The 21,795-nt window shown below is 44.9% G+C and overlaps 1 protein-coding gene across 14 annotated transcripts in view; it reads right to left on the bottom strand.

The window, feature by feature from the left end:
- Positions 1 to 21,795, bottom strand: part of PKNOX2 (PBX/knotted 1 homeobox 2) — a 989,927-nt gene that overhangs the window by 571,322 nt on the left and 396,810 nt on the right. For all 14 annotated transcript variants that reach the window (XM_029573058.1, XM_029573057.1, XM_029573049.1 and 11 more), the window contains one exon: positions 2,161 to 2,215. The gene's annotated coding sequence lies outside the window, so the exon portion shown is untranslated. The remainder of the gene's footprint in view (positions 1 to 2,160; positions 2,216 to 21,795) is intronic.

Genomic DNA, 21,795 nt, shown 5'->3' with positions numbered 1-21,795 from the left:
CGTCTTGCTGTTTCCAGATCAGTTTCTGTTTCCACAATTCTATTTATACATTTCTCAAGTAATATAAAATAATTCTAAAACTAGACTAATAAATATAATAAATGTTTCAAAACAACTGATAAATATAATAACATTCAATCATTAAAAACTTACAATATTATTTAAAATTCTCTAAACACCAATAAAATATTTCAAACAGCAGACATCACATAATACCCAATAATTAAAATGGCAGTCAATCAAGAAAGATAAACTTAAAAAGCCAACTTTACTTACCCTCTCCAGTAACTCTCCTACTCCTTTCCCTTTTAGGCCAATAGCATTCGCCAGAAGCAGCAATGGCTGCTGAAACTCTGTCCTCACACTCTTCTTCTTTAGGGCCCACTTTTTCTCTCTCTCACACACCAGACACCTCCCTGACCAATCACTCTTTCTCTCACACACCAGTCATCTCCTTGACCAATCTCATACACTCACATTACCTCCTTGACCAATCCTCTTTGTCTCACACACAAACGTCACTTCCTTGACCAATATCTTTCTCTTTCAAATACACACCAGTCACGTCCCTGACCAATATGTCTTTCTCTCTCTCTCACTCACACACACACCCACAAACACACCAGTCATGTCCCTGACCAATCTCTTTCTCTCACACACACCAGTGACTTTCCTGAGCAGTCTCTTGCTCTCACACATTTTCTCTCTTACTTACACACACAGTCTCAATCACACACATTCTCTCATACACTTACACACATGCTAGCTCACTCTCTCTGTCTCACTCACTCACCCCACCCCCACCCACAGCACACATGACAGCTATAGCACAAGGTAGCCGGTATGCTGCTATTAAAAGCAGAGTCCTGACAGGCTGGAAACTGCTGCAGGAGTGACCTCCCCCACCTCGTAGTGGTAAGAAGGCAGCACTCAGCTGTTTGCTTGTGCTGCTATCACGGCACAGAGCAGTCAGCTGAGAATGTAATTCTATGCTTTTTCTTCTCCCCACCCCAGCCTTTTATTTTTTTTTGCAGTTTGATTATTATTATTTTTATATTTTCTTGCTGGTGTCGTGCTGGTGAGAGAAGGGGAGGTCAGAGCCAGGCCAAGGGGCGGGGGGCAGCAGCGCCATTCACCTGCAGCCCCTGGCAAAGTGGCCAGCCAGCACCAATCTTCAGCTCTGGGTCCGGGAAGCTAATGGATGGATTTCCCCAACAGCCGTGCTGCAGGAAATCCCAGCGGCCACATTCTCAGCTGACTGCTCAGTGCCGCGATGATCACAGCACAGGCAAACCGCTGAGTGTAGCGGGGCCGGGGTGTGGGGGGGACACGGACCTTGAGATGCGATTTCTGTAGCAGCAGCATGCATGCATGGCCTTTTCTTTTTCCCGCATGCCTGGTAAACATCACTTCCTCTTCCGGGCCACAGGGGCAGGAAGAACAAAAGGTCACGTTTCTTTTGCTAGCTTCCACAAACACTGCTGCCGTTCCCCCTCGGGGCTTGAATGTGCTGATAGCCTGGGCAGGAATGGCAGCAGTGTTCATCTCGCTGAGGTGAGGGGGGGGGGGGGGGAAGAGCAGTAGGTGCGCGACACACCTGCCGGTGCTTTGCGACACACTAGTGTGCCGCGACAGATCGGTTGAGAACCGCTGCTCTAAGCAGCATGAGGCTTGTAATCATCATGGTCAAGGGACTCTCAGAGCTTGAACCTTCAGCCCCAACAAGACACCTGACACCTTCTGCCTCAAATATTTTAAAACCTGACAGAAATATTTATTTGCTAATTGAAATTTTTCCTTCAAGCCTGAAACCTCATAAGACCACTATAACATAAGCAACCAGTAGATTTAAAACAAATTGTAGGAAGTATTTTTTCACTCAGTGCACAATCAAGATATGGAACCTGTTGCAGAAAATGTGGTCAAGGCAACTAACATTGGAGAGATATAAAAGAAGACTGGACATGAAATAGATCAAATTTTTGGGATCTGATGGGTATTTGGGACCCAGGCCTTGATCTGACCCAGCATGGCTCTTTTTATTTTCAATATATGAAAAGATTGCCCAGCCCTTCTTTAAATACCAACTTTCAGAAAGCTACAAAATAAAATCTAGCAGGAAACTGCTTTTTGTTTTAGGAAACAGAAAAAGAAACTTACCTTATAGTACAGAATTCTTATGGCAGGTTACTAATGGCTAGCAGTTAATGTTCCCCTAAAAGAAAGGAAGAAACCCAAACAATTAGACATCCTGCTCTTAAATGAAGCATGAGTAAACTAGGAGGAATTTGCAAGGCATTTTTGTACAGCTAGTCCTACAGCAAATAAAAATGCACAATACATGCCATAAATGAATGAGCGTGTCCTTACATCGCAATCACCTGTGGTACAGTCCAAAATTATGCTACAGCATTTACCAGCAGGGACAGCTGAAAGACCAGACATTTCATTTTTAAAGGAAACTATGCTCACCATGAGCTGTTAAAGTGCACCAGGCTGGGAGAAAGGGAGGGCACAGACAAGAATAGCTGCCTATCTGTGGTTCTCCCTCCCTCCCCTTAATACCTGTGATGCCCAAGAAAGCTGAAATGTAAAGAAGCAATGTCATATTGAACATCTCTAGAATGCACTGGATAATTAAAGCTGTGGTCCAAGCCCCATGCATTGTCAAATTGAGGTAAACAAAGTGAGCAGTAAGAGGATGAAAAATCAGGCGTAGCCAGCCCACAAAAAGATGGCAGATACCTTTATGTTTATTAAAAATGTATGAATCGCCTGATACACAGTGCCCTAGGTGATTTACAAGTCAACATACATGAAAAAAAAAATACATGGTACACAAAGAAAACAATGCAATCAGAACAAAACAGATAACTGGTCAAAACAGCAACAAAATGATTAACAATCAAAATACATAGAACCAGCACACACCTGCACTATAGAGGTCTGCCAGTAACACAGGATCGGAGCAGCCCAGGAGCTTATGAAACTATCAGCAGGAAAGACAAGAATGCTTTGACTGAGGGATCAACAGCAAACAGGTCAGTGCATCCTTCCCCCCCCCCCCCACCAAAACTCCAAATCTCTAAACTGGAGTGTTGAAATTCAGTAAGGGAAGTTGGGGGAAGAAGCTGTTATTAGGAGCGAGGGAGGAGATTGCAGAGGCCACTACAAGTACCAACAAGGCAGTGAGAGCTTGTGGAGCCAGGGACCCAAAATGAATCAATGGACAGGCGCATTCAGACTCTACCTCGGGGCCAAAACACAAGAAGGTGAAAATCGTGTCATGTAATAAGAGGCAGCTTTATGCCAGTCCCTCACATCAAGGAATGATGGCAGGGCTAGATTTAGGATCTGGTACCAATAGGCAGGACTGAAGAGTAGAGTTGGGAGATCGAGTAGTGGGTGAAGTCCCTCTACTCCTACCTCTTCCAGAGTCCCAGACTGCCACAGCAGACCCTCTTTGCAACTGTCAGCTGGAGCAGATGCCACTTTTGCCTGGGTATTTGGTGCCTTCAAAATTTGGCCACTCTAGGTAATCACCTATGTTGCCTATGCCTAAATCTGAGACAGTAATGGAATGCAGCAGTTAGAAATGGGAGGGAGCTGTCTCAGCCCTCACCCTCACAGTGACAGTACACTATTCAGTTCAGTGGCAGGGACATGGGGGGAGGGGAGGAGTGAGGGTCAGGCAGCTGAGCTCCCCCCCCCCCTGTCTGTGAAGCCAGCCAGCCTCTCATGCAGAGAGGGAGCTGTCTGACACTGACAATTTCTGTTAAACTTTTTTTTCACTAAATTAGCATAAAATTAAATGAAGTACTTTTGTGTGTTAAACTTTTAATTTCCCCTAATGTAAGTAACTTCATTTAATATTATTTTATATTATTTTATGCTACTTCACCGAAAAAAAGTGCATTAACTATTTCTTAACCAACTAAGTAACTACTAGTAAAGTAATACTGTTGTATAAAAACTAAAACAAAATCTTATATATTTAATTTATTATATTATACACTTACAGTGGTAGAGTTGATGATAATGTGTGAATCAACGTCTGTTGAATTGATGATTTTATTACTGGACTGGTGTCTGTACTGCTGCTCACAGTGCTCAGAGACTCAGAGTCAGCTCACTGCGCGTGCTGCTCAGCTCACTGCTCTGTCTCAGAGACTGCACGTAGTAAGAAAATAATTATTAGTGCGTGTATTTTAAGCAAAATGGCCTCCGGGGACCTCACAGAGCATGCTCAAGGTAGTGCGCACTAATCCGCGATAGTGCGCACTAGCCAGCGATAGTGCGCACTACCTACGGATGATTTAAAATACTGGTTCTACATTCCCATTGCCTGTTTTCCAGGTGGTGCGAACCAGTGGGAGCTGGGAACCGTACATTTAGCTAACGGACTCCTTAAAAATTGATACGTTTTACTTAAAAGTTGCAATTTTTTGGCTGTGCGCACTAACTTTAGGTAGTGCGCACTAACGGTAACAGTGAGCGCACTAACCCCGTTAGTGCGCACTAACTACGGATGATTTAAAATACTGGTTCTACATTCCCATTGCCTGTTTTCCAGGTGGTGCGAACCAGTGGGAGCTGGGAACCGTACATTTAGCTAACGGACTCCTTAAAAATTGATACGTTTTACTTAAAAGTTGCAATTTTTTGGCTGTGCGCACTAACTTTAGGTAGTGCGCACTAACGGTAACAGTGAGCGCACTAACCCCGTTAGTGCGCACTAACTACGGATGATTTAAAATACTGGTTCTACATTCCCATTGCCTGTTTTCCAGGTGGTGCGAACCAGTGGGAGCTGGGAACCGTACATTTAGCTAACGGACTCCTTAAAAATTGATACGTTTTACTTAAAAGTTGCAATTTTTTGGCTGTGCGCACTAACTTTAGGTAGTGCGCACTAACGGTAACAGTGAGCGCACTAACCCCGTTAGTGCGCACTAACTACGGATGATTTAAAATACTGGTTCTACATTCCCATTGCCTGTTTTCCAGGTGGTGCGAACCAGTGGGAGCTGGGAACCGTACATTTAGCTAACGGACTCCTTAAAAATTGATACGTTTTACTTAAAAGTTGCAATTTTTTGGCTGTGCGCACTAACTTTAGGTAGTGCGCACTAACGGTAACAGTGAGCGCACTAACCCCGTTAGTGCGCACTAACTCCGTTCGTATAAAAAAACAAAACACACGCGAAAAACTAAATTTTTAAACGAATCGGTCGACCGAAGCCAGACCCGATACCTAAACACGAAGCACATCTCTATCACCTAATGCATCATGGCAAGATCACTCTATTGTGGACCAAGAAAAACCCCATGAACATCACTGAAGCAGGAGTTTTTTTATATAACTGGAGCTAAATTTGTATCAGTAGCTGAGTTGCAAAAAGGACAAGATTGCAACATTCCATACACTGAGATCAGTTTGCCCAAGAGAGAGGGACTCTGTCAAGCAATGGAACCTTCTTTAGGAGTACATCAACTAGTCATTAAAGACATTTCCACACAAGACATTTCTGGTTCAGCTTGAGCGACAGATACTCATAACATGGTTTTAAGTCTTGATTTTCTTATCATGCAAATACAGAGCTGGGTTCACAGGTTTATGCTAAGGATAGACAAAACAATTTGCTAAATAAAGCTTGACATTAATTCTTATTGTGTCCTAAGTTGTTTTGTGACTCATAATAACTGTCCTGGGTTTAGAAGGTATTAATTCCTATGGAGCATCCCCCTATGGAAGGTCTTATGATTTTAAATGGAGGAGGTTTACTATGTGGTGTGAGCGGAAGCTATAGATCCTTTTTCCTATCCTACACAAACACTGATTGAATACCTTTTTCATCTCTTGGAGTCTGGTGCTAAGACTAACTCCATTATTGTTGACCTTTGTGCAACTGGCCCTTATCACTGTGTAGGGAAAAAAAACATCTCTGTACAGCCTTTAGTTGTCAGAGTCATGCAGTGTTTGTTTCTACTTAAGCCTCCAACGAGTCTACCACTAATTATTGGGTGTCATGTAGGCTCAAATCTGGAGATATCCTCACAGGAGCAGGGCAGGGCTGCAGAGTAGGAGCTGACCATCCCCCTCCCCCGCCAGATGAGCCCTTGGGTTCTGGGGGCCAGCAAGACTTGGCTATATCAGCTGAACATTATGGTTGAAGCTGGGCTGGTCTTCTGCGTAGCCAGCCCTCTCCCTGCAAAGTGGCCAGCCAGCACCAATCTTCAGCTCTGGGTCCGGGAAGCTAATGGATGGATTTCCCCAACAGCCGTGCTGCAGGAAATCCCAGCGGCCACATTCTCAGCTGACTGCTCAGTGCCGCGATGATCACAGCACAGGCAAACCGCTGAGTGTAGCGTCGCCTGAATGACATAGTGAGGGCAAAGGTAGCGCCGGCGCCATTTTGAAGATTGTCAATACGGCCCGCGTGCAGGAGGTCGCTCTCGGACCCCCGCTGGACTTTTGGCAAGTCTTGTGGGGGTCAGGAGGCCCCCCCCCCCAAGCTGGCCAAAAGTCCCTGGGGGTCCAGCGGGGGCGATCTCCTGCACGCGTGACATCGGGAGCCAGGAACCAAAATGGCACCGGCGCTACCTTTGCCCTGTCACATGATAAGGGCAAAGGGCCACCGGCGCCATTTCTCAACGCAGCCGTGGCCAGAGAGAGAGGGAGATCGCGCCGGGAGCCCCCCATTGGATCCCAGGTAATTTAAAACATTTGGGGGGGGTTCGGGAGGGTGGGGGATTTGTTTTAAAGGTTTGGGGTGGGTTTTAGGGTTTTTTTGGTGTGCCGGTTTTCCCGCCCTCCCCTGATTTACGATTTTTAACGATTTTTAAAAAATAAAAAACACAACGATCAGATTTCCCTCCCCCCCAGCCAAAATCGATCGTTAAGACGATCGATCACACGATTCACACCCCTAGTTACTACCCTAAACCAATTAAGCCTGATACATCACATTGAATGCATATACAGCAATGCTCTCTGCTTCAACAGCAGGGGAAATATGGAAAAGAGGATTTGCATTCAGACAACAACCAACAAGGACTGAACTTCACAATTGGGGTAAACAAATAAGCATGGGGGTAGCTTGCTTATTATGGTGGTTACTACCCTAAACCAATTAAGCCTGATACATCACATTGAATGCATATACAGCGTTGCTCTCTGCTTCAACAGCAGGGGAAATATGGAAAAGAGGATTTGCATTCAGACAACAACCAACAAGGACTGAACTTCACAATTGGGGTAAACAAATAAGTGTGGGGGTAGCTTGCTTATTATGGTGGTTACTATCCTAAACCAATTAAGCCTGATACATCACTGTGAATGCATATATAGTGTTGCTCTCTGCTTCAACGGTAGGAGGAAATGTGGAAAACAGGATTTACATTCAGACAACATCCAACAAGGCAATGATCTGTGCAATCTGGGTAAACAAGCATTGGGGTAACTTGCTTGATGCGGTGGTTACTACCCTTAACCATTAAGCCTTATGCTCACCTTTGGTGCAACTCCAACATTACTCTCTGCATTAGTGGCAGGAGATGGCAGGAAACTTGAATCAAAAGGTTACCAACAAAGGCCCTGAAATTGGTGGTTGGTGAAACAGATACGTATGGGAAAATAAGTGTGGGAGCTTGCTGGGCAGACTGGATGGGCCGATTGGTCTTTTTCTGCCGTCAATTCTATGTTTCTATGAGATGGCAGGTAGGTTGCTCACAGAGAGATTCCCTGTGAAAGGGCCCAGGCCTACAATTTTACCGCCTCATGGCAGAGGAGGAATGAACCCATGCCACCCTGCTTGTTGACATACTTCATCATAACTCGGAATTAGGACATCCTTGGACAACAACAGGTCTCTGGACACGCATAGAGTGTACTGAATTGCCTACAGCTCCAGGAAGTTTATCTGAGAGTCGGTTTCAGAGGCAGTCCAGAGATTTGCGTATGGATGCTGTTCACATGGACTCCCCAGCCTTGAGGGGAAGCATCTGTGGTGAGAATCGCCTGAGGCGGAGAGGATTAGAAGGGAAGTTGCTTTTCTAGGTTGGAAAGATCTTCCCACCAGGATAGAGACACTCTGAGAGGGTCCGTGACTGAGAAGAGTGCCTCGAGATCCTGGGAAGCCTGCTGCCACTGGGACCGCAGGGTCCACTGGGCTTCTCCTCATGTAGAGGTAAGCCAGAGGGGTCACATAGACAGAGGTTGACATGTGGCCTAGCAGGCAGAGCAGAAGGTGAGCTGGCACCCTCCAGCTGTTCTGGACAAGGGTAGCCAGTGAGGCAAGGGCGACTGCCCAACCTCGGGGCAAAAAAGCTTTTGCCTGCACTGTGTCCAGTGCCTGCACTGTGTCCAGCTGTGGAAATGGGCAGAGATGAGACTTGGGGAAGTTTATGACAAACCCCACCATCTGCAGCATCTGTACCATCAAAGTCAGAGCATGCAAGGCTTCAGAACGGGAGTCGCTCTTGACCAACCAGTCATCCAGGTAGGGGAACATGTACACCGAGCGACACCTGAGATAGGAGGCCACCACCGCTAGACATTTGGTAAAGACGTGGAAGGCAGATGCCAGCCCGAAGGGAAGCACTTTGTACTGGTAATGTGCTTTCCCCACCACGAAGCGGAGGTACTTCCGGTGGCTGAGGCAATAGCAATGTATGCATAAGCCTCCTTGAGATTGAGGGAGCAAAGTCAGTCTCCTCTTCGGAGGAGTGGGATCAGTGTGCCCAGAGAGACCATCTTGAACTTTTCTCTTATGAGAAGCTTGTTCAACGCCCGGAGGTTGAGAATGCGTCGCAAGCCGCCATTCCTCTTTGGAATGAGGAAATACCTCGAATAGAACCCTCGGCCTTGCTGATGGTGAGGGACCGATTCCACCATGCCCACCAAGTGGAGGGTGGCGAGTTCCATCTGAAGTATGACCTGGTGGGCAGACAAACCCCACGATGGACATGGAGGAGAGGTCTCTGGGAGCAGACTGAAGTTCAGAAGGTACCCTTGACGGATGATAGTGAGGACCCATTGATCCGACATGATCTTTTCCCAGTGGTGGGCAAAGCCCAAAAGCCTGCCTCCAACCGGGGAATCCGGTGTCAGGGGTACTGTCAAATGACCTTCGCTTCTTCACCGCCAGTCAAAAGCCCATGGCTGGGGCTTGCTGGGGTGCCGGGTGGGGTCTCGGCGCTTGCTGTTGGAGAGGACGGGCCCTGGAACCGGTGCATGGTGTATGAGCCCAGGAGGCTAGAAGATAATATTTCTCTGCTGGTAAAAGGGCTTTTGGGAACCCGGCCTGGAGGATTTCCTGGACAAGGATGGGCCTTCACAGGTGCTAGCAGACAGCTGCTGAAGGGTATCATGATGGTCCTTCAATTTCTCTACTGCATCCTGGACTTTAGCCCCCAAAAGGTTTTTACCTGTTCAGGAGAGGTCAGCTAGCCTATCCTGAACCTCAGGCCATAGGTTAGAGGCCTGGAGCCATGCCATTCTCCTGGCACCAATGCCCACCACCACTATGTGGGCCTCTGTCTCGAAAACATCGTAGGTGGAACGCACCTCATGTTTTCCCGCTTTGAGACCCAGCATGGTAATGGCTGAGAGGGCCTCTTGCTGCTGTTGAGGCAGACCCTCAGCAAAATCCTGGACCCATATCCAGAGATTGCAGTTTTATTGAGTCATATAAAGCTGGTAGGTGGTGATGCGGGCCACCAGCAAGGTGCCTTGTAAGACTTTCCTGCCCAGGGCATCGAGCTCCCTGTGTTCACGACCCGGAGGGGCAGAGGCATGGGGGTGGGAGCGCCGGGCCTTTTTCAAGGCGGATTCCACGACCACCAACTGGTGGGGGAGGTGCCGCTTTTCAAACTCTTTTCAAACGTCATGACTTGCTGAACCAAGTAGGTGGTGATGGCCTTTCTATTGACAGGGTGAGAGAGAAATCTGGTGCTCCCACATTTGAAGGAGGAGGTCCTTAAAAATATCATGGATAGGAACTGCCACGATGTCCTTAGCAGCGTCGACGAACTGGAAGACTTCCAGCATCTTATGTTGCGCGTCCTCCTGCGTAAGGAGCCGAAAGGAAATGGCTTCAGCCACTGCCCTGACAAACCCCGCAAAGGAGAGGGCTCCAAGAGGGGGTCATCTGAATAATACGAGGATGAGTCCATGGAGTCATCACCCCAAGGGTCATAAGGCCCATCCTCCTCACTAGGACCAGTGTGCCGTGGGTGAGTTCTGTAAGGGGTATCAACCCTGGGACCAATGGCTTTGGAGGTCTTGAAGGCACCACAGGCATCGACGGTTCTCCTGGCATCGAAGGGATCGGAGGCCGCAGCAGGCCCGAAGGACCCAGCATGGGCTCGGGAAACCGTGATCTGGGAAACACGGTACCATCTGTATCTTCCTCCTCAGAGGACTCAAGAATCAGGATTGCTCTGGTGGTGGGCATCGGTGGCCACTGGGGAAATGAGGGTCTCTCGGGCACTGGTTACATCGGAAGAGCACCCAGAAAAATGTCCAGATGCTCCAGCAGGGGCACTAGCATCGAGGGGGGAGGCTCAGGCTCCGGTACGGGGGCAGGTGGCACCTGCAGCTCAATGCTCTGGAGTGCTTTGAGCACCACGGACTGCACCCTGCTGTCCAACTCCTGAAAGTCCGGAGTGGTCAGGACTGATGAAGGAGGATACGAAGTTACCAGCTCTTCCTCAGATCTCCAAGGTGGCACGGTACCCAGCAACGATGTTGGCGGAGAATGTCAAGGACTAATAGATTATACGTCAGTTTCTCTTAAAATTACTTCTAATAGTAGGATAGTCGGTACCGAATTGAAACTATGTAATATTCATACAAGTGATTTGTTTGCCCTCATAACATCACACGGTCTCTTTGGGCATCTCTGCTCTTTGTCAAGCTACAATTGGGATCATCTTTAATCATAGGTCATGAATTCACTTGTATGTAAGACACTTTTTGTTCATTTTTGTTTTACTAATTTTTTCTTAAATTCCATTTCTGCACTCTGATATCGTTGGAAGGGTAGCGCCCTCCATGGACTGTGCTCCGTTCATCCCTGAAAGAGAAGTATTCTTGAGTTAATTCACTCAAGGAATATTTTATTTAAATGAAATTTAAGAAAAAATTAGTAAAACAAAAATGAACAAAAAGTGTCTTACATACAAATGAATTCATGACCTCTGATTAAAGATGATCCCAATTGCGGCTTGACAAAGAGCAGAGATGCCCAAAGAGACCGCGGGATGTTATGAGGGTCAACAAATCACTTGTATGAATATTACATATTTTCAATTCGGTACCGACTATCCTACTATTAGAAGTAATTTTAAGAGAAACTGACGTATAATCTATTAGTTGTTGTGATCCTCGTTGGTTCGGAAATAAGTTCGGCGTCGTTCTTAGAATGTCAAGGACTACCAGGGGCATCAAAGAATGGGGCCTCCGATGGCAGGTGTCACTTTGAAGGCGGCTCAGCAGGCGCTGATGCCTCGCCGGAACCAGTGCCATGCATCGATGTTGACCGGTGGCGATGCTTGCAGGACCTTTTTCGGTGCTCGGCCCGGTCTTTCTCCAGAGCCGAGGAAGTGAAAGATCCTGATGTCCGGGATAGCAGTGAGACCATTGACGATCTATCACAGTCTTCTCGATCTTTGGAGGTACTGGCGAGAGGAACAGCCAGGGGAAGCATATCCAAAGGCTCCCCGTGACCTCTCGGTGTCAATGGAACTGACGCAGGAGTAGAAGGAGCAGACTTTGGGGCCCCAAAAAGCTTCTCCATCTTATTGAGGTGCACTCAATGCCCTTTGGGGGTCATCTGATCACACAGATGGCACCCACGGACGTCGTGCAAGGATGCAAACCTCATGCGGATCCATGATAGACATGGTCCCTGGGCACTTGAGACACGACAAAAACCAGTTGACACCATAAAAACACCTGGGGTGTGGTCGATGACCAGCAGTCACCACAAGCAGAAAGTCGGGAATCGACCGCAAAGTTGGGAAAAATGGGTAATAGAAAACCTACCAAACCGAAGAGGCACAGACTGTGAAGGGGACCCGATGAGGAAAATGACAGGAACCCAAAACTTATTTGAGAAAAAAAAGAAAAAACTGGAGAGCTCCATGACCGCAAGGCAATTGTACCATGGAAAATAAGAGACTGAAGGAGGACCTCGCGTGAATGCGTGGATAGTAGCAGGCTGGGCATGCTTAGTCTGCTGGTCAAAGCTTCTAGAAACTTTGACAAAAGTTTTCCGTGCCAGGCTCCATCGGATGAGGTCACCCACATGTTGGGACTACCATCCTGCTTGTCCTAGGAGAACTTTCCAGTTCACTGGCAAACTGAATATGGACCTCATCGTTTTTTCATAATAGGGTTGTTCTGCGTCCATACTCTAAATTCTTACCTACAGTAGTGATGGAATGCTACCTTAACCAGTCAATTAAACTCCCAATATTCTTTCCAAGGTCACATGCCTACAAAGGTGAACAAGTCTTGAACAATTTGGATTGCAAAATAGATTGGAGTGGAGCAAAACCCTTAGAAAGTTCACCCAGCTTTTTGTTTCTTTTGTCCTAATATACCTGGTATTGCCGTTGCTAAGGGTTCACTATCTGATTGGATAACAGGTTGCATCTCTTTCTGTTATGCCAAGGCAGGCAACTCTAGACATACCAAGGCTCACAGTACCAGGAACATGAAGACATTAGTAGCCCACCTGACATTAGCTCCATGTAAGAAATCTGCAAGGCTATGACATGGAGTTCAAGTCACACATTTACATCACATTACTTTTTAGATAGGGGCTCTTGACATGAAAGTAGGGTTGATCAATCTGTCTTGCAAGATCTCTTTGAGTTTTAGAATCCAGCTCTATACCCCTTAGGGCCTATATTTACTTTTTTTCAGGATGTCTTTCAGAACAAAATACAAAACTGAAAATGGCTTGTTCCAAACTAAAACAAGTTTGCCATTCGCAATGTTCTTTCGTGTTTATCTCCTTTTTTGTTGAAGGCAACCTGTAGCTAGTTATTCCCATCTGTGAGGGCTGCATATCTTGCTTGACTTCGAAGAAAGCAAAGTTGCTTGACTTTAACTAGTTTTCTCCAAAGACAGCAGGATATGCAGTCCCGAGAAATCACTCCTTTCTCCCCCCAAGGAGTGAATTTCTCATAAAATGTAGGTATATACAAACTAGAGGGAGCCCTGCACAAACAGGACCAAACCTGCTCGGCAGAACACATGAAACGCACAGAGCAGGAAGATCGGTGTGCCGGACGCACAGAGCAGAAAGATCAGTGGGGGCCCATGGTGGAGCTCTTCTTACCACGGCCTGAAGAAAAAGGTCACATCCAAACCTGCAGTTGCTCCTCCTCCTTCCTGCCTGCGCAGCCCTGGAAGAAAATGTTTGCTGGAGCTGCGCAGGCAGAAAGGAGGAGGAGCATCAGCTACGTACAGAAGAGGAGCAGCGATTATGGGCCACTGAGGATCCCATGTGGTGGCAATCCGAGAAGAGAAGGAGACCCGGTAGCCAGACCACCGTGGATCCCACGTAGTGGTGGCCTGAGGAGAGGAGGCAGCCCGGTAGCAGGGTTGCTGCGGATCCCATGTCACGGCAGCCTGAGAAGATGAGGCGGCTCAGTAGCAGGGCCACTGTGGATACCACGTTGTAGTAGCCTGAGAAGATCAGGGTCACCACAGAGCCCATCTCGTGGCGACCCACGAAGAGGAGGCCCAGAGGCTAGAGAGAGGCTGAGGGCCTGTAGAGTGTGTGTGTGTGTGTGTGTGTCTGTATATATTAGAGTGAGCAGAGAAACTGTGTCTGTGTGAGAGTAAGTTGAGAAACTGTATGGGGGATTGAGAGCCTGAATGCTTGGAGAGACAGCATGTGAGTGCCTCTCTCTGTGTTAGAGAGACAGCATGTGACAGTGAGAGCCTGTGCTTGAGTGAAACAGCATGTGGGAGAGCCTGTATGTAAGAGTGAGACAGCATGTGCAAGAGAGAAACAGTGTGCATGCATGTGTGTGTGAGAGAGAGAGAGCTTGTGAGTGAGCTGTGTATGCATGAGACAGCATGTGAGTGTGAGAGCCTATGTGTGTGTGTGTATACGTATGAGAGAGAGACAGCGTGTGAGAATGAGAGCTTGAGTGTATCGGTGTATGAGAGAGAAAGCATGTGAGAATGAGAACCTTATTGTGTGTTTTTGAGGGAAGAAGACAGATCAAGAGAAAAGAAATAGAAAAAAAGGAATTGGCATAAAAAGAAAGATTGGGGAAAAAAAAACCTGTAACCAACCAATTAGAAAACTAAGATCAGACAGCAAAGTTAAAAAAAAAAATGTAATTTTTAGTGACTGGCATATGTTATCTTTGGGAATGTGCAAGAATAGCACTTTCTCTATGCTGATCTCACAATGTACAAGATCAGCATGGGGGAACTGGAAGCCCACAAATGTTTAATACTGCAGGGCCTACACAGAGGAGGGAGCAGAATGGGCTTCAGTGCCAGTAGCAGCAATCAGCGCCTCCCCAATAGCCACGTGGCAACAGTGACAGTAGAGGCAGAGGAATGAGAGAGGCTCTGAGGTTGCTGGCAAAAGAAAGAGAGGGGGTCTGCCTTCACTGTGGGCAAGTGTATGAATGGGATTCTGCCTGGGGGTGTATGTGTGTGAATACATAGGTGCCTGCCTGAGGATGTGTCTGTGTTTGAGAATGAATGGGTGTCTTCCTGGGGTCTGTCTGTGTGAGAATAGGTGCCTACCTGTGTGTGTGTATGAGAATGAATTGGTATCTGCCTGGGGTCTGTGTGTGTGTAAAAGAATGACTGGGAGCTTGCCTGGATGTGTGTATTTGTGTTTATGAGAGGGAGCCAGTGAGAATGAGAGCATGTGTGTATATGAGAGAACCCAGGGGAATAAGAGCTTGTGTGGGGAAGAGAGTGTTTTACAGCCTCAAAGTGTGTCTGTCTGTGAGAGAAAGAGAGAGGTTTGGTGGGTATACCCTCTTCCCTCCCTCTCCACCTCTCCCCCCCCCCCATAAAGACCTCTCACCCCCAATGTAAATTTGTCATAAATCCTTGTTGCAATGTAAAATGTTTTTGTTTTAAACCCTCAAATTACCTCATTACTATGTAAACCCATATTCATATGACATTATAAATGTTACTGTGATTTACTACCATCCTATATATTTTAATTTATTATAATCTATACTCATCTCCTTCGTTGCTAGACAAGTTACCATGTTAAATGTTACAATGTAAAACAAGGCAAGTTACCATGTTAATTGTTTCATGTAAAATAAGGCAGTCTCTGCCCTATTCACCGAGTTATATGTAAACCGATGTGATATCTCGATCGAATGTCGGTATATAAAAGCAAATAAATAAATAAATAAATAAATAAATAAAATGTATGTGTATGTATGTGACAGTGTATGTGTGAGAGAGAACGGACATGTGAGTATATGCGAGAGAGAGAGGATAAAGTTTATGTGCTCCCCTAACCTCCTAATCCTCAACAATCTCAGGGTGACTAGAAATCAAGAGTTCCCAGGTATGGACAGCAGGGGCTTTTTAAAATCCTTATTCGTTTTATTTATTGGGTATTATTTGATATATGTGCTGTTTTGAAATATTTTATTGGTGCTTGGGATATTAAAAAAAAAATGTATACGATTTTAATTAATAGAAATTATTCTATTTATTGGTAGTTTTAAAATATTCTTTCATTAGTATGGTTTTACTATTATAATTGATGCTTTATGTTTCTTGATTGTATTTGTTTTATGAGGAATGGTGGTTCTGTTTTTCTGTGTTACACAGAATCTGATTCTTGGGGTTTCCATTTCAGTGTTTGTCTAATTTGTGGTCCTGTCACATGGTAGGAGCACTGGACGGCCGGCACCATTTTTAAAGATGGTGCCGGCCGTCCAGTGCTCCTACCATGTGACAGGGGCCGGCCCATGGCACGGTTACCCTGTCACATGGTAAGGGCAAAGGGCCATCGGCGCCATTTTTATTAGTGGCAGCTGATGGCCCGAGAGCAGAAGATCGCTCCTGGGGCCCACTGGACCACCAGGTAATTTTAAAACTTTTTTTTGGGGGGGGGGGGGGGGGGGGTGGTGGAGGCTAAGGGAGCGGTTTTAAAGGGTCGGGGTGGGTTTTTTGTTTATCGGATCGGGCGCAGCCGATAAAAAAAAAACAAACGATCGGGCCGGACGAAAAAAATGCACAATTTGAATCGGAACCGAACCGATTCCGGTTCTGATTCACATCTCTAGACCATGAGGAGCGATTCTGCTAGCATTTAGTGTCTGTATAGGGATCTATAGCAATCTGGTTTGTTTTGTTACCTCAGTAGGTGGTGTATTGGTATTCTAGGACCCAGTGTAATATTTATCTGTGCTTTTTCACAGGGTTATTGTTGTTTGAGTCCTTGGTGTTACTACTGTTACATTATGAAAGGTTTGCTGTATAGCTTTTGAGTGTCTTTTTGTGAGGTTTGTGTTAGTTCACAATGTGTCTGGCAGTGGAAGGTGCTATTGCTGTGAAGTGACACCAGAATTTGAAAATCTCTTTTTATATGATGAGCTGTAAGGGAAACATCCAAGCTCCATTGTTGGGAGAATTTCTGTGGATGCACAGTGTGTTACAGAACTGGAGGTACTGATTTATACTGCTTGTTTTCCTTCCTGTATACATTCCAGACTTCACTTTCATAGCCATAGAGAATTAGTTGAATGAGACTATCAAATAATTTTAATAGTAGTTTTACTAGAAGTGTGAAACTAGACAGCTTTTTACAATTACCCTTTGGGCTTTCTTTTTCTGTGGCCTTAAGCATTACTACAAGAAGGATGAGGGGGGCACTAGAGAGGCACACAAATGCATTAGCCTCCGGGCGCCAGAGACCCTTGGTACACCACTGCAGTCACTGATCTGACTTGAGCTTTGTTGGATGACATTACCCATCTGTGAGGACTGATATCTTGTTGTACTCTGAAAACACCTATTACAAGTAAACACATTTGCTTTCAGTGGGCTACAATATTTCTGTCAGCAACCCCACTGATTGCAAATGGAAGCAGGTAATCAGATGGAAGCTCAAAAAACAAACAAAAAAACAAAACAGAAAAGTCTCCTTCCAAAAGCTGGGTCACATCACTATTTTACTGACTGAAGTCACATACAGGATACTCAGTCTTGAGGAATAACGGCAACAAATGCCCTGTAAACATTCCCACAGAAATTCAACCAATCAAACTGCAGAACCAACCCCATCCTACATATCAACACTCCTTTGCTGCTTTCCTTTTTAACTAAGTGTATTATTTTGGTGGGCCAACCTGATGCCCTCTTTCTGCGGCCTATAACAGCATATGAATAAGAGACCAGGCATACACTTCCCTTCAGAGGTGAGAATTTGAATTCCTGATATGGTCTCTGGCCAATATCTCCCCTCCCCAGGCCACGCAGATCTTGTGGTGGCTATAATTAAAGGCAGAGGAGAGAGAGAACGCTCTGGTCACAAATCAGCCAAAAGCAGACTGTCAAAGAAAAGATGAAATAAGACAGTGAAGAAATACATTTTGCCACTGAGTTTTAAATTTACTAAAGGCATTTCTGCCTACTATTGGATGTTATTTCTCATTAGTATTTAAACAAAACAAAAAAAAGTTAATCCATCATAATCTCTTTGAGTTGTACCTACCACTCAGCCACAGGCAGGTGACCTTTCCACAAGAGGCTGTTTCTATGGCAACAGCATTGTTTGACTCAGAAGAGAGAAAAATTCTGCATACAAATGTATTTAATTTTTCTTGATTTGATGCTGCATTTAACACTTAAAGCTGCAGTGCTATCAACCCATTTTACAAACTCATTACTTTTTATTTTGGTCCAGCAGTTTCCTCCTGCTCCTTCAGTCTTCCAGCTCTATCAGAACCAAAGCCTTCTGGACTACAGTGCTATTGTAACCCCTTCACTATGAGCCTGAGCGTTCTCCCACTGTATAACCCTCTCATCCCTCCCAACAATCACAGTAATAATCCTCAGGCTCCCTCTGCAACCCAGTATACATGCACACTGAGCCTAGGCAGTAAGGCTCACTGTTATGCAATAGCTGGGACTCCTCTCCTGGTGCAGCAATCACTGCCTCTGCGGTATCCTGGGCCTCCCACTGATCCTAAAAGCAAAAGACAGGCTCAGGAACTGAAAATGCAAGTTTCCCAACTAATACTGCCCAACAAGAGAACTGTTAGTCTCCAGCAAAACAGGAGAAGCAGGATGTGATTTATTTTATTTTATTATCAAATTTACAACCCGTCTCTACGATTTAATTAAATTGCCCAAGGCGGCTGTGATGATACAGTGATAATACTATAGGTTTCTAAGCAAGAGGACAGCCTTTAAGCAAAAGGCAGGAACAGCTTGAAGCTGGGGTTATTCACCGCATTTATTTTTGCCAGAGAGAGAGGTAATTTGCCTTAGCTATCCCTGAGTGGGACTTGAAGCTGGGGTTGTGGGCTACTCTAGCAGGACTACAAATCCCAGGATTCCAATCACCTAGTTTGACAAAGGTGGAGCAAAAAAGGGACTGAGTCAGAGGGAGGCTCCCACAGCTCCCCAATAAGCTGCTAGTTCCCATACAAGGAACCAGAGGGGAACAGCAAGATGAGTTAGAGGGAAGGTAGAGAAGAAAGACAGAGAGGGGCACCTGGCTAACAATGGAGTCCAGTGCTGAAGAGGAGGAGACAGAAACAGATGGACATTCCCATTTTTAAGCTAAGTCTCTTGCCCAGAAAACAGAAGGAAAACGATGGCTATTTTTTGGGAATTTGGGTAATATGTTTAGAAGCAGCAGATGGTTAGACTTTGCATCAATGCAATAGAAGCCACTGTGGCATGCCAGCTCTGATATAGTGCAAATCCTGAGAAAGCCAGAGTGTGATAGCTCTAAAAGGAGAAAAGATGAAACAAGGAGAGGAATGCTTGCTCTACTTTAAAATTAAAATTATTGGCTAAAACACAGTTTGGGAGAGAGTCAAGCTCAATATTAGGGGCAGTAGGAAGGCTAAGGAAAATATACCAGAATATTAGGCTGCAGCTCCTTTAACAGTTGCTGGGGTAGATTGGCTGTGTGCTAGTTGGGTAATTTGTGGTTTGCAAGCCCTAATATTAGGAATGCTGAAATCACGTAGTGGAAGTTCAGTATTTTGGAGCCATGCTTGATCAGCTCTGTTCCTGTATGCATTGCTCTTGGGGAAACTGTGGTGTTTAGAAACCCCTGAACATTTGTGTTTGAAAGGTACTGCAAGCTATAAAAACCCCAGGCTGTAAGGGTTAACTCTAGTAAGTCATTTGGATACTCTAGCAAGGAATTCTTTTAGTCTGTGCAAACCCAGCCAGGAGTAGGAGGACTATGAGCAGTACTTTTCTCCTTATGCTTGAATCTGCTTGGAAACTTAAGAGGTTGACCTGTCTTGATCCTTGTTACATACCTGTTTCAAAATGTTACTGCTATTCTTCACTTTTAGCTGTTACTGAATAAAAAGAATTTGGGGAATTGTGGCTTGGTTTCGAATCATTACTAAGGATGGGAATGCTGCAAGGGTTTTTCAGAACAGATGTAAAACATTACAAGAGTTGCCACAAAGATGAGAGTCCAGTTCCAGGTTTTTGTCTTGAGTTTAAAAAAGAAAGGGGGGGGGGGGAGAGAGATCACCACATGGTTGTCAAAGACAGTTCAGCTGAAATTGTTAGAATTCAGTTTTTTTGCATAGAGCCTTACTTATTGATTGAGACCGGGAATAAACTCATGACACTAAGGGTTAGCCACATGCTAGAGATAAGAATCCTTTTCCTTACTGAGAGAGATTTTAAGACTTATGAGCAGGGAAGATTCTGGCAATAGAAAACCAACTGAGAGAGGGCACTCTATCTTCTTAAAATCTTAAGACCCATAATTTTAAATTGCTCAATCTCTGTAGAAATCAACCCCACAGATACCGTGAAACTACTCCCCACATCACAGCGGCATACAAATCCACAAGCATAATAAAAAATACATAAAACACGACTACACAATTTTGGCAAAACCACCATTTTTGATTTGAGTCCACCATTTCCTCTGCTTAACAACCCAATAAAAATTTTATGTCTGTAAAAATAAGCATGTGTTTTTTTGTTTGTTTTTTTTTTGCAGAAAGTCATAATTTTGCTCCATTGTGACCTCTACCACAATATTTGGGAAACAGTTGAATAAGCCCTTTTCTGTAACCAGGTGTGTCTTAAATCTTTACAACTGGTACCACCAACAGTGTCCCCTGACTAGATGGCAATGGTTGGGTAGGCACATACCAATCCAATTTCTTCTGTAAATGCTCTGGTCTCTTTCCTCTCAATATCCAAAAGGTCAATATTAAGATCTTAAACTGGGTATGTTTATTGGCAACCAATGTAGTTTAAACAAAAGCAGCCTAATCCTGGAAGTTTTTTTTTTCTGCTCCTTCCAACTCAGTCACAACCAGCCTGTATTGGACCTCAGCATCATGGTCCCTCATTGGCAACGATGCTAAGTTGTTTCCCCTATTTTATTACCCACCACCTAGACTGGCCATTGCACTGACAAATAGCCAGAGACCTCAGCTTTCACCAGAATTCAGAAAACATGCATCTGAAATCTGGCCACTAGATGTCACCATTGAGCAATAGTAGACACTCCATCTTGTCCGAGGGGCTGTGAACACCACTTTCACAGCATCTCTAGCCCCTGCCACCCAGAGAGCAGAAGACAGGCCCAAGACTTGAATTCTGGTCTTACATGTGCACTGCCTTTGATATAACAGTATTTTCTATCTGCAATATATTGTTGACTGTTTTTTCAACTGTTTACAACAGTAACGTTTATAAGAGGATTAAAGCATTTATCAGATCTGTAAAGACACTAATGAAGCAGGAATCAACAATCATGGTGGAACAGTTGATGTAAAACAGCAGCAAAGATTAAGGAATCTCCTTGAAAGTTTGTAATTGTTTTCTTGAGGATTGTGTGATATTTTCTTACAAGCCCTCAATAAAAGCTCTGCAATTACTGCAAAATGCAGCAGCAAGACTGATATCTGGGCAAGTGATGCATGACCACATTTTTCTGGTTTTGATGGAATTACATTGGCTTCCAGCCCATGAAAGGATTTGTTACAAAACTGCTGTCTTAACACATAACCTTCTAACCTTAAATTCATGGTTAAACAGTCTTTTGTAAATTCACAATCTCATTCGTGATCTATGATCTTGATCCCATCGGTTTGCACTGTTTGGCTGACCGAAACCCGTGAGTGCGCATTTTCAATTGGGACTCCATCAACTTGGAATTCCTGATGAACTGCACTTGATGTATACTCAAAAACATTTAAGAAAATATTAAAAACCTATTTGTTTAATTCTGTATTCGGATGATGCCTGCTCTTTTAATCTTTTTTTTTTATGTACCATTTTCTTTTAACCTTTTATGAAGTTTTTAGTAATTTAATGTATTTTGACAATTTTTATCATCTTTATTTTTTTCTGTAAAGTTTATATTATATATTATCAATGTTTTATGATATGAAGTGCCTTGAGCTGTAGCAAAGTTAAAGTGAAGTTATTTACCTGTAACAGCTCTCCAATGGAGAGCAGGATGTCAGTCCCCAAGGTGGGTGATGACATCAGATTGAGCCTAGCATGGAAACTTGATTTCAAAGCTTCTAGAAGTTTTGAACATGCCCTATTGG

Source organism: Rhinatrema bivittatum, chromosome 12 (assembly GCF_901001135.1).
Source record: "Rhinatrema bivittatum chromosome 12, aRhiBiv1.1, whole genome shotgun sequence".
NCBI classification, from domain to species: Eukaryota; Metazoa; Chordata; class Amphibia; order Gymnophiona; family Rhinatrematidae; genus Rhinatrema; species Rhinatrema bivittatum.
Note: the sequence above shows the minus strand (reverse complement) of the source record. Positions and strands in the feature narration are given on the sequence as shown.